This window comes from Puma concolor, chromosome D4, assembly GCF_028749965.1.
Source record: "Puma concolor isolate L17-30 chromosome D4, mPumCon1.1.hap2, whole genome shotgun sequence".
NCBI classification, from domain to species: Eukaryota; Metazoa; Chordata; class Mammalia; order Carnivora; family Felidae; genus Puma; species Puma concolor.
The window spans coordinates 43,312,873-43,324,808 of record NC_141679.1 but is presented as its reverse complement, the minus strand read 5'-3'; the positions used below and the strand labels follow the sequence as shown (position 1 = coordinate 43,324,808).

Genomic DNA, 11,936 nt, shown 5'->3' with positions numbered 1-11,936 from the left:
TGCCCCTGCATGCATCTATGCTATACATGCAATTAGCTTGTGTGGCCACATTTTACATATTGATTCATATCAGACCACCCTCCATATAGTATTTGAGTCAGACGTACAAAAAGGAAGATAACGTAATTTTTTGCCATGCTCCTAGATTTTTAGCAGAAAAATAATGTCCTACCACATGCTGTCACCTATCTTGAAAACCGTCAAGAGTTGCAGGTTACATACAGGACTAAAAACAAATGAATCCATTAGCTTTCTTGATTTAGTCAAACATATAGGGGGTAGTCGAAGTTCTGCTCAGCTTTTGTTGTAACCCCTGGCAGAAGATTCTCAAAGTGAGATTATTAGTCTAAATTTAAATAACGGTTTCCTGGGTCTGAAAAGTAAACTAGAGGTCTGAAGATGTTGCTTCTCTTTTACACAGAAAAATAAGTACACATAAAATGAAATGGAACACCAATGTTCATAGTGGCACTACTTACAATGGCCAAATGTGGAAGCCACCCAGGTGTCCACTGATAGATGAATGGATAAACAGAATGTGCTACATTCATAAAATGCCACATTATTCACTCTTAAAAAAGATATTCTGACACATATGCTACAACATGTATGAGCCTTGAGGACATCATGCTAAAATAAATAAGCCAATCACAAAAACAGAAATACTGTTATGATCCCGTTTGTATACATTCGAATTCAGAGACAGAAGGTAGAATGGTTGCAGTCGGGGGGCAGGGGGAATGGAGCTGCTATAAAATGGGTGTAGAGTTTGTTTTGCAAAAGGAAGAGTTCTGGAGACTGGCTGCAGAACAACGTGAACGCATTTAACACTACTGAACCATATACTTAAAAATGGTTAAGATGATAAATTTGTTACATGCATTTTACACTTATAATTTTTTTAATTTTAACGAATAACACGGTTTTAAGCGTTTTTACAGTAATTGCAGAGAACCTCTGTTCACATACACACACACAGTCAGAAAACAAACATCTAGGCATCTAGGAAGTCCCAAAGTCTGGGTTCATGACAACATTACCTTTTCAACCGTCTTGAATTTCATGTGACCACAAAAACCTGAGCAGAAGTGAGATCTGTCAACTCTGGGCAGAAGCGTTTCATTGCCAGAGGAAAGCAGAGAACCATTCTCCTTTCTTGTCCGCCAGGGAAGCATGCAGGTTGGGGTGGAGCCACCGTCAGTGTGGATTCCTGAGTGTGCACAGTGAGCCAAGCTCTCCTCATGATCCACACTGAACACGTGGCCCGATGGGGACATACACCTTTCTTGCGTTAAGTCACTATGACGTGGTGGTTGGTTGTTACCACAGCATAATCTAGCCCATCCAGACTAATAAAGAGTTTTTATAAGGAACAACAGGAGAATTTGAATTTTAGATTATATCAACAAATATTTTTAATTAAAAAAAAAACCTTTATTTCTCCGCCACCGATTTCTGAAAGAAAATACACAATTAGCACTCTTCATAAAATATACAAGACGTGTCACAATGACTATTAGCAGTGAAGAAAACTTCTTTTCCACACATAATACTACATCATAGACTATGCATGACTCAGTGGAGAGCGCGTGTGTATTTTGTTTGGCTGGTTTGCGATAGAGATGGGGAGAACATCCTAAATAATAGGCGCATGAAACATTTCCTTCCTTTCCTCCACGAACGTAGCAACAGTTGCTACATCACACTTGGGTAGAGAAGGTGTTCAACAGCACGTACTCTTCCTTTCATCAAGTGTCAAGTTCCTGGATGCTGTGGACGATTTTCTAAATAAGTATCTGTTAATCTTCCAGGGGCATGATGACTCGAGGAGAAAATACACAGGAGCCTGTTTTCCAGCAGGTTATGTGAAAGAGTAAGGACGAAAGGGTTTCCCTCCACCCCCACTCCCCATCACTCCTCAGCTGTAGGCAGAGCGACTGAGACCTGAAGCTATTCCCAAACATCTGAAAACCATTTATAAAAAACTGAGGTTACTACAAATAAAGACACTTTAAGCTGGTGGTTCATATCTTTAGTTCATGATGTAACTAGACGCTAAAATAACAGTGTATGCTCTGGTGGGAAAAATCATCGGACAGAGTTATGAGACGTGTGGTCCACTCCCACTTCTCCTGTTAACAAACTGGGACATGTCGCTTGACTTCCTAGGACCTTATTTCTCTCATCTGTAAAGAATAAAGATCAGATCAATGTTTCCCAGATCGAACCCATAGTTCGGTCCAACTGTGTCTGAATCTTCTGTGGGTCTGGGGACGGAGTGGGGGGGCCACGAGGGGGGGGGGGGAGACTGGGGTCTCTCAATGCAGATTCCTAGGACCCACCTTTTCCTATTGAGTGAGCATTTGAGAGACCCAGGAATCTGCATTTTAGAGCTTCTTGGCTTTTAGCTGCATGGCCCTAGTCTTTGGTGGCCTTTGGAAATCCATGGTACAGCCAAACCGACTCATGCGCAATGAAGTTTGTGATCCATAATACTAAAGAAACTCTAAGTCTTCTTCTGGCTACATAACCCCACAGCCATGAGCAGAGCTGAAAACCAAGTATGTTTTTGGTGGTGGTTATGGAACCACCACCAGTTCCATCCACTCCAAAATGCATAATGCTCTAGAGTTCATCCCAGTGTAAAATAAAATATTAAAACTGATAACGGTATTGCTAACTATTCAGCGCTACTTCCCTATTCGCTTCACCTCATCTCCATTCTCCACCACAAAAGAGCCTGAATCCAATCACACCTTAGACAATAAATGTTAATACCGCATGTGAAATTTCAAGGCCAGATCTTTACATCATGTTAGCTCCATGTTTTCTCATAAAACGGTCTCCAAACATCAAAATTTGTAGAATAATAAAATCTTTCTGTGCTGTGTCTGTGAGCAAATAGGTTGAACCGCGTATACTGAAGCAGACAATGGGTCCTAAGTACCCATTTAATTGAACGAGTAAACACTAACACATCAACATTGGAATGGAGAGAATACCTCTTATCATGTTTGGCAACCAGCAGGCAGTCAGTAAGTACTAAATTTCCTTCCCTGAAAAAGTCTGAGTCCTAGTTGCACAGACACTCAGTAAATCCAGAACTAGAACCTGGATCTTTGGTCCTCAAGTCCACTTGTGATACTGACCAAAGTTTTACTTTCACTGGGAAAATGTAGGAGTCTCTAAAAAGTGTGTACAACAACCAGAATGAGCGTTAGTGGTATTTGGAGATGGATCAGGACAGGAAAACAGAAATAATGAAAGAGGAAAAATAGTGCTAACTTTCAGTTAAACATGGTAGATTGAACACCATTTTTTCTCTATTCCCTCCCAAATGTCCGCGAAAATAACAATAAATAAATAAAGATGACAAGACAACTGGAAAGGAGACACCAGCAGACAAAAGATGCCAATAAATTTTTGGAATATGGAAAACTAGTGGAAGAATTGTTACTGACTTAACAGAATTGTGCTTGCAAAGAGATACAGTGATGAGAAGCAATACCATTTGGCCTGTAAAACTCTAGAAAGGCTTCAGACTTGGAGGCATCTGGTGCTGCAAAAAGCTGGGGGGTGACGCTTTGGCTACAACTCCAAATACCAGTTAAAACCTTACCTAAAGACATCTCTGTTGAAAAACAAAATTGAGGGGCATCTAGGTGGCCGTGTGACTCTTGATTTGGCTTGGGTCATGATCTCACAGTTTGTGAGATCAAGCCCTGCGTCAGGCTCTGCACTGATAGCATGGAGCCTGCTTGGGATTCCCTCTCCATCTCTCTCTCTCTCTCCCTCCCTCTCTCCCTCTCTGCCCCTGCCCCACTCATGTGTGTGCTCTTTCTCTCAAATTAAGTAAATAACTTAAAAAAAAAAAGAAAAAGAAAATTGAGAAAATCTTTTGCAAATATAAAAAAAGATAACAATAAAGACAAAAGATTTGAAAAGAAGGATGGTTGAACCAGGAGGTTTAATAACTAACAGGAGTTTCACAAAAAGCAAACACATAGGTACCAGCAAGGAAATTATCAATGAAATATGAAAATTAATATTCCCCAAAGGGAAGGACATTGATCTATTCAAGTTCTGTGGAAAACCTGGCACAGTGAATTTAAATAGTCCACACTGAAGCACATCATCATGAAACTTTGGCTCAGTGACTAGCAAACTATGGCCCCTGTTCCAAATCTGGCCCACTGTCTGTTTTGGTAAATAGTTTATTGGAACACAAACAGGTTCATTCATTTATCTATTGTCTATTACTGCTTTCATGGGACAGTGGCAGAGTTGAGTAGTTATAACAGAGATTGTGTGCCTACAAGACCTAAAATATTTTCCTAAGAGAAATGAAAACATATCCACACAAAAACTTGCACGTGTATGTTCGTAGCAGCATTACTATAACAGCCAAAAGGTAAAAACAACCCACATGTCTGTCCACAGACAAATGGATAAACAAAATATGGTATATCTGTACAACATAATTTTTAAGCTAGAAATAAATGACATGCTGGGCACCTGGGTGGCTCATCAGGTAATCATCTAACTCTTGACTTCATCTCAGGTCATGATCTCAAGGTTCGTGGAATTGAGCCTCACATTGGGCTCCATGCTGAGCACACTGAGCATGAAGCCTGCTTGAGATTCTCTTTCTCCCTCTCTCTCTGCCCCTCCCCTGCTCATTCTCTCTCTCTTTCTCAAAATAAATAAACTTTAAAAAAAAAAAAAGGAATGATATACTAATATATACTACCAGTTGGATGAGCCTTGAAAACATGCTAAGTGAAAGAAGCCAATCCCAAATGTTTACATATTATATGACTTCATCCATATGGAAATCCAGAGAGGCAAAATCTACAGAGAAAGAAAGTAGATTATTGGTTGTTTGGGGCTGAAGGCGGTAGGTGGAGAGTACAGATACAAAGTTTCTTTTTGAATTGACAAGAATTTCTAAAATTGACTGGGGTGATGGTTGCACATCAGTGAATATAATAAAAAAAAATCCACTGAATTGTGTACTTTAAATGGACAAGATGTGGAATATGTGAATTATATCTCAATAAAGCTGTTTTTTGAAAAAGGAAATGTAATAGGAAAAAACAGATTATAATAATCTACTTGGAACACTATAGCCATTCCATATTAATAGCAACCATTGTACTGGCCATTCCAATTTATTAATACTGACTCAATGTCATATTAATACAATGTAAAATATGATAAAAGATCATGAAAGAATGATGAAAGTAGAATATGAAAAAGAATTAAGAAATCATACCACATTGGGAATCTAATCAAATATGAAAAATCACATTAAAGGTATAAGAATTGTAGTGGTAACAATCATATGAAAAATCTCAAAGAATTCAAAATAGTTATCTAATATTAAGGTAGGCAAAATCAAAGTAGATTTTAGAGCACAGTCTATTACTAGGGATAGAGAAGGTCATTTAATAATGAAAAAGAGGTCAATTCACCAAAAAGACATAACAATTCTAAACATTTATGCACCCAATAATAGAGTTTCAAAATAAATAAAAGAAAATCTGATAGAACTGCAAGAAGAAATAGACAAATCCACAGTAGTAGAGACTGTAATATCCCTCTCTAAATAATACACTAAATATATAAAAATCAGTAGAGATACAGAATATACTCTCAACCAACTTGATCTAATTGACATTTATAGAGTGGTCCACACAACAACAGCTAGACTGATCAGGAAAATTTAGAAGACACATATCTATAGAAAGATTAATTCTTTATGAATATAGAGAACATTCACCAAGACAGACCATGTTCTGGGCCATAAAACAACTCTCAATAAACTTAAATAGATCCAGGTTATATCAAGTATGTTTGCTGACCACATTGGGATTAGAAAACATTGACACAAAGATATTTGAAAAACTTGCAAATATTTAGAAACTAAACAACTCATTTCAAAATACCTATGAGTCAAAGAAGAAATCAAAGACAAATTAGAAAATATTCTGAACTGAAGAAAAATGAAAACACATTTATGGTATGCCAATAAAATATTACTGAGGAGGGGAGCCTGGGTGGGTCAGTTGGTTAAGTGACCAACTTCAGCTCAGGTCATGATCTCACAGTTTGTGAGTCTGAGCCCCACATCAGGCTCTGTGCTGACAGCTCAGAGCCTGGAGCCTTCGGATTCTGTGTCTCCCTCTCTCTCTGCCCCTCTCCCACTCATCTCTGTGTCTCTCTTTCAAAAATAAAAAAACATAAAATTAAAAAAAAACATTACTGAGGAAAAATTTAGGTCATTAAACACCTCTAGTTGAAAACATAAAAAGTCTATCAATAACCTGAGCATCCACCTTAAGAAACTAGAAAAATAAGACTAAATGAAATACAAAATAGAATAAAGAATATAATAAAGATGAGAGAAGAAAGGAATATAATAGAAAACAGGAACGTCCATAAAACCAAAAACTGGTTCTTTGAGAACATCTATATAATTAATAAGCCACTAAGCAGATTGATCAGGAAAAAAAGAAAGAATAAACAAATCACCATTATCAGGACCAATACAGGTGATAAAACTCCATGTTCTAATAATATTTAAAAAAAAATAATATGGGAGCATTATGAACTACTTTATGGCAAAAAGCAACAACTTAGATGAAATGCATGAAAAAACACAAATTACCGAAGCTAACTCAAGACAAAATAGATTATCTGAAGAACCCTATATCTATTCAAGAAATTAAATTTGCAGTTAATCTTTAAACTAAGACAAGTCCAAGTCCAGATGGCTTCACTGGTGAATTCCACAAAACATTTAATGAAGAAATCAGACAAAAACTCTTCCAGAAAATTAAAGAAGAAGGAATATTTCCCAACTTATTCTATAAGGCCAGCATTACACTAATACTAAAAACACATCACAAGACATCACAAGAAAACTACAGACCATTATCTTTCATGGACATAGATGCAAAAATTTGAATCAAAATTTCGTAAACTGAATCTAACAATATTTTTAAAAAGTATAATGTATTAGTCACCTAGTGAGTTTATCCCAGGAATGCAAGGTGGTTAACATTTTAAAAATCAGCGTAATTTATCATATTAACAAACAAGAAAGGAAAATTCATGTGCTCAATAGATGAAGAAAAAGCATTTGACAAAATCTATCATTGATTTCTAATAAAAACTCTCAACAAAGGAAGAATAAAAAGAACTTCCTTGGGGCACCTGGGTGACTCAGTGGGTTAAGAGGCCGACTCTGGCTCAGGTCATGATCTCACAGTTCACAGATGTGAGCCCCGCGTCGGGCTCTGTGCTGACAGCTGGGAGCCTGGAGCCTGCTTCAGATTCTGTGTCTCCCTCTCTCTCTCTGCTCCTCCCTTGCTCATGCTCTATCTCTCTCTCAAAAATGAATAAACTTTAAAAAAAATTTTTTTTAAATAACTTCCTCAATCTGATAAAGAGCATCTACAAAAAAACTTACACCTAACATCATGATTAATGGTAAAACACTGAATTATTTTTCCCCAAGATAAGGCAAAAGCAATCAGTATTTTAATCAGTGTTATTAAATAAGAAATTTAAAATATCAGATAGGTAAGGAAGAACAGTCTTCATTTTCATGACATGATCATATGTGTAAAAAAAACCTGATGGGATATAACAAAAAGCTACTGTAACAAGCCACTTTGCTAATGTTGCAGAATATGCAAAATTCAATTATTTTCATATTCTTACAAAGAATTATCACGTGCAATTTTTAAAAAACAGTGCCTCTTAAAAGAGCACCAAAAATGTGAACTATTTAGTATAATCTGATAAAAATATCCAAGACCTGTACACAGAAAACTACCAGATATTGCTGAGAGAAATTAAAGACCTAAATAGAGAGGGATCATAAATTCAATATTGTTAACAGGCTAATTCTCTGAAAATAGATCGATAGCTTAGAACACCCCAAGTCAAATCCCTGGATGCATTTTTTAATTGGCAAATTGATTCTAAAATGCATATGGGAGTAGCCAAGGCAACACACTTGAGAATGAAGGACAAAGTTAGAAGAATCACACTTTCTGAGTTCAAGACCAACTGTAAAGCTACAGTACTAAGGGTAGTGTGGCACTGGCATAACAAGAAACATATAGTTCCCCGGAATAGAGTAGAGAATCCAGAAGATAGACCTAATCATGCATGGACAACTGATGTTCCACAGAATTGCAAAGACAATTCAGTGGAGAAAGGAAAGTCTTTTGAAAAAATCATGCTAGAACGATGACATATCCATAGGCAAAAGGAAAAAATGATCTTGTACCACATACAACAACTCAAAGTGGAATACAGACCTAATGTAAAACGTAAAATCACAGAACTTCCAGTAGAAAACCTCTGTGATACTGAGTTAGGCAAATATTTCTTTAAAACAAGAGCAAACACACAATCTACCAATGAACAATGCAATAATTTCAGTTTCACCAAAATTAAAACTTCTGCCATTCAAAAAACACTGCCAAGAAAATGAAAAGACAAATCATAGCTTGGGAAAAAATATTTGCAAATGATACATCTGACAAAGAACAATTCTCAAAATTCAGTAAGAAAACAACACATTAAGAAATGGGCAAAATGTTTGAACAGACATTTTGCCAAAGAAAATATTTGGAATTTAAATGAACCCATGAAAAAATACTCATCATCATTTTTCATTAGGGAACTGCAAATTAAAACCTGAGCTCCTACTATACCTACTAGCATGACTAAAATAAAAGACTGACCTAACCACATGTCGTCAAGGATGCAGAGAAACTGGAATTCATACATACTGCTAGTAAGAACATAAAATGGTACAACCGTCTGCAAAACTGACATTTTCTTAAAAATTTAAACATACCTACCAATGATTCAGCCATTCCATCTTTAGGTATTTACCTAGGACAGATGAAACCACACAGCCAAAATCTGAAACATTGTCCAACTGTAGATGTAAGTTGATGGACAATGAAATGTGATATATGCATACGACATACTACTACTCTGGAACAAATTATTGATATGTGTTACAGCATGGATAATTTCAAAATAATTAGGCTGAGCGAAAAAAAAAGGCCAGATCAAAAAAAGTAAGGGAGAAGGGTACCTATTATAAGATTATATTTGCATAAAATTCCAGAAAATACAAATTAATCTATATTAACACAAAGCAGATCGCATTTTGCCTGGTGATGTTGGGTTTGAGGAAGGATGGCAGGGAGGGATTCCTAAGGTCATAAGGACACCAGGGTGATGATGTCATGGGTGTATACATACGTCAAAACTTAAAATTGCATACTTTCTGTATGTGCAGTTTCTTGAATGTCAGTTATAACTCAAAATAGTACAAAACAAACAAAAAAAAAAGCTGCTTTGGGGCCATGAGATCTGACATTAGGAGAAAGAGCAGAACAAGAATTTGCCACGTTTTCTTAAAACCCTTAGTCATTTTTTTAACCATGCAGAATCATCATGGTAAAAATGAAAATAAAAAATAAAACAAGAGCAAGAACATACAAGAGGATAACAAAAGAGAAAGTATTTTCTTTAAGGTCTTTAGTTGAAAAACAGGCACCTATAAAGGCACAAATTCTTTCCAGCCTTCCTGGAACTATTCATTACTAAATTCCTAACAAGGATGCAGTTTAGAATCTCATAGTAAATGAATATATTCCGTTTTAATATTCACATGACGCTATCACTGATAAACCACCAAAAGAACATGGATTGCCACTAAGCGACATTTGTAAGCAACAGCAATGGATTTATGCTGAGCAAGCCATAACCCTCTCCAACAACTTTGTTTATTTTTACAGTGGATTGCTACAGATGGGTGGTAGAAATCATTAAGTAGTTGATAACCCCTACGGGTGTCGACCATTAATTATCTACTTCCCTACCTGGGAGAAATTTAGGCAATGGGATGAATCTGGGTTCAGCCGATGAAATGAAATTGATACCAGTAAAATAATCTGTTTTACAAGAGCCCAGAGTGAGCTACCTTCCAAATGCACAGGAAAAGAAAAGAAACTTACAAGTTAGGAGAGTAATTCGGTCAGAACAGAAGCAAAGGGAAATAACCCCTGAAAGGAGAAATTCAGTGAGGAAAAAGGAGAAATGCTGGTGTTTCAAATCATCTGATTTGCATTCAGATTGTTCTTTAGACTTTTGGAAAATATGGCTCAGGTGTAATTCAGTTTAGGAAGCCAGAAGCTCTTGAACACAGATCCTCCTTCTAGAGGGCTATAAGATACTCAAAGAGGTCTGATAACTCTGATAGTGATGCTTTCATGTACTGAGGGCTTTGATTTAATAACAGTTTGACAAATGTATACATTCCAAACAATATTCAAATCATTTGGCACTGGCTGTGGTTTATAGAATGACTTCTTGGTATTAAATAACCTCAAGTTTCTGGTCTTAATTCACTGATTAGATATAATGCCCTTGTGTTTAAGTGAGGAGCTTAAGGGATGTTGCAAGATGAACTGCTTCTGTCACCTAAGTTAACCCTAAAGCATATTCCATTCCACCAGGATACGGAATCCAGCTACCACTTTAAACTCTCTTCTCTCCCTTCTCTGACAAGTTTAGTCAGGCTTCTCACATGTGGAGAGCAGCCCTGCCGAATGGAACAAGAAAAACTCACTTGGAATTAAACAACAAACCACTTCCAACACAAAAGGCGCAAATCTGCTTTTATCATCTGTATCCAGAATAAAGTAGGTTGAGAAGCAGAGCAAGGAAGAACAGGTACATAATGCTAGGAGAAATCAGTTTGTCCTGAATATCACCAGGCACTGAATGAAGAAGTAGAACACACACACATATGTGAGCCCCGCCCCCCTCCCCCCCCCCCCCCCAAATCCTACAGTGTGCATCTTAGCATCTTCATTACATCTTTGCTTGGTTCATATATTATCAGATACTTTACCAAAAGCTCAAGGAAAGGTAGAATTCCTGCCCCTGCCATTATTTAGAAATAAGACAGAAGGCATTCTGTCTTGATTTGGCTTATGTGTCAACCTGCCTGGTGTTGCTGAAGCTGGTAGTACCTTGGGGAACATAGACCAACACCCTCATTTTGCAGATGAGGAAATGACACAGGGAAGCAGCCAGGACTGGATGTTATAAGTTAAGACTTTCTCCGTAGGCTGTCTCGTAGGCCCTTGACTGTTCTTTACTCCTTTGAATTTCCTTTCGACGTCCTGATTCTTTAAGAACAGGTCACTGGAAGGCAGGTCATTTTTACACAGGAGTTTTCAACCCAGCTGCACCATGGTATCACCTGGGAGCTTTATAAATTCTGATGCTGGGGCTTCACACCTCCTGCCCCAAAGGATTCTGATGCAATCCAGCTGGGGTGTGGCCCTAGCACCAGGAGTTTCAAGAGCTCCCTTGGGCAATCCTGACGTGCAGCCACCTCTGAGAAGCTTTGCCGTGAAGCAAAGCATACTGGGAATGAAACTTGCTAATAATTAAGACGATCTTTTGCAATAGTTTTTCATCCGCCAATCTGAGCAGGTGTTTCTTGTTGAAAACTTCTACCTCTTATTAGAGTGTACCCTGCTCCTCAGGTTCTAGCCGGCTCTGGGCCCTTCCTCACCACCGTTCTGGGGCCTTGCTCAGCCTCTAAAAGCGCACCGCTGCACGCAAAATGACCACAAAAATAGAGACCTGAAAACAAGTTTCAAAACGTTAAGTAAAAGCGAGGGAAGGAAATCCCCCGATTTGGACAAGTCTTCCATAAGCAAAACAGAGGAAAGGGAGGCTATCTGGCGATAATTCCGGCCAAGAGTATTTGGGCATTTTCCCAGAATTACCCAAGTAATCCCGTGAAAAGCGAATCTATGTAGGCTACATTATGCACAAACTGCCTAAACCGTGAGTTTTAATCAAAAGTTACCTGACTCTGGAAA

At 37.7% G+C, this 11,936-nt stretch overlaps 1 protein-coding gene across 5 annotated transcripts in view; it reads right to left on the bottom strand.

Moving 5' to 3' along the window:
• The window catches only part of ADAMTSL1 (ADAMTS like 1), an 885,884-nt gene that overhangs the window by 872,813 nt on the left and 1,135 nt on the right, over positions 1-11,936 (bottom strand). The window lies entirely within an intron of this gene.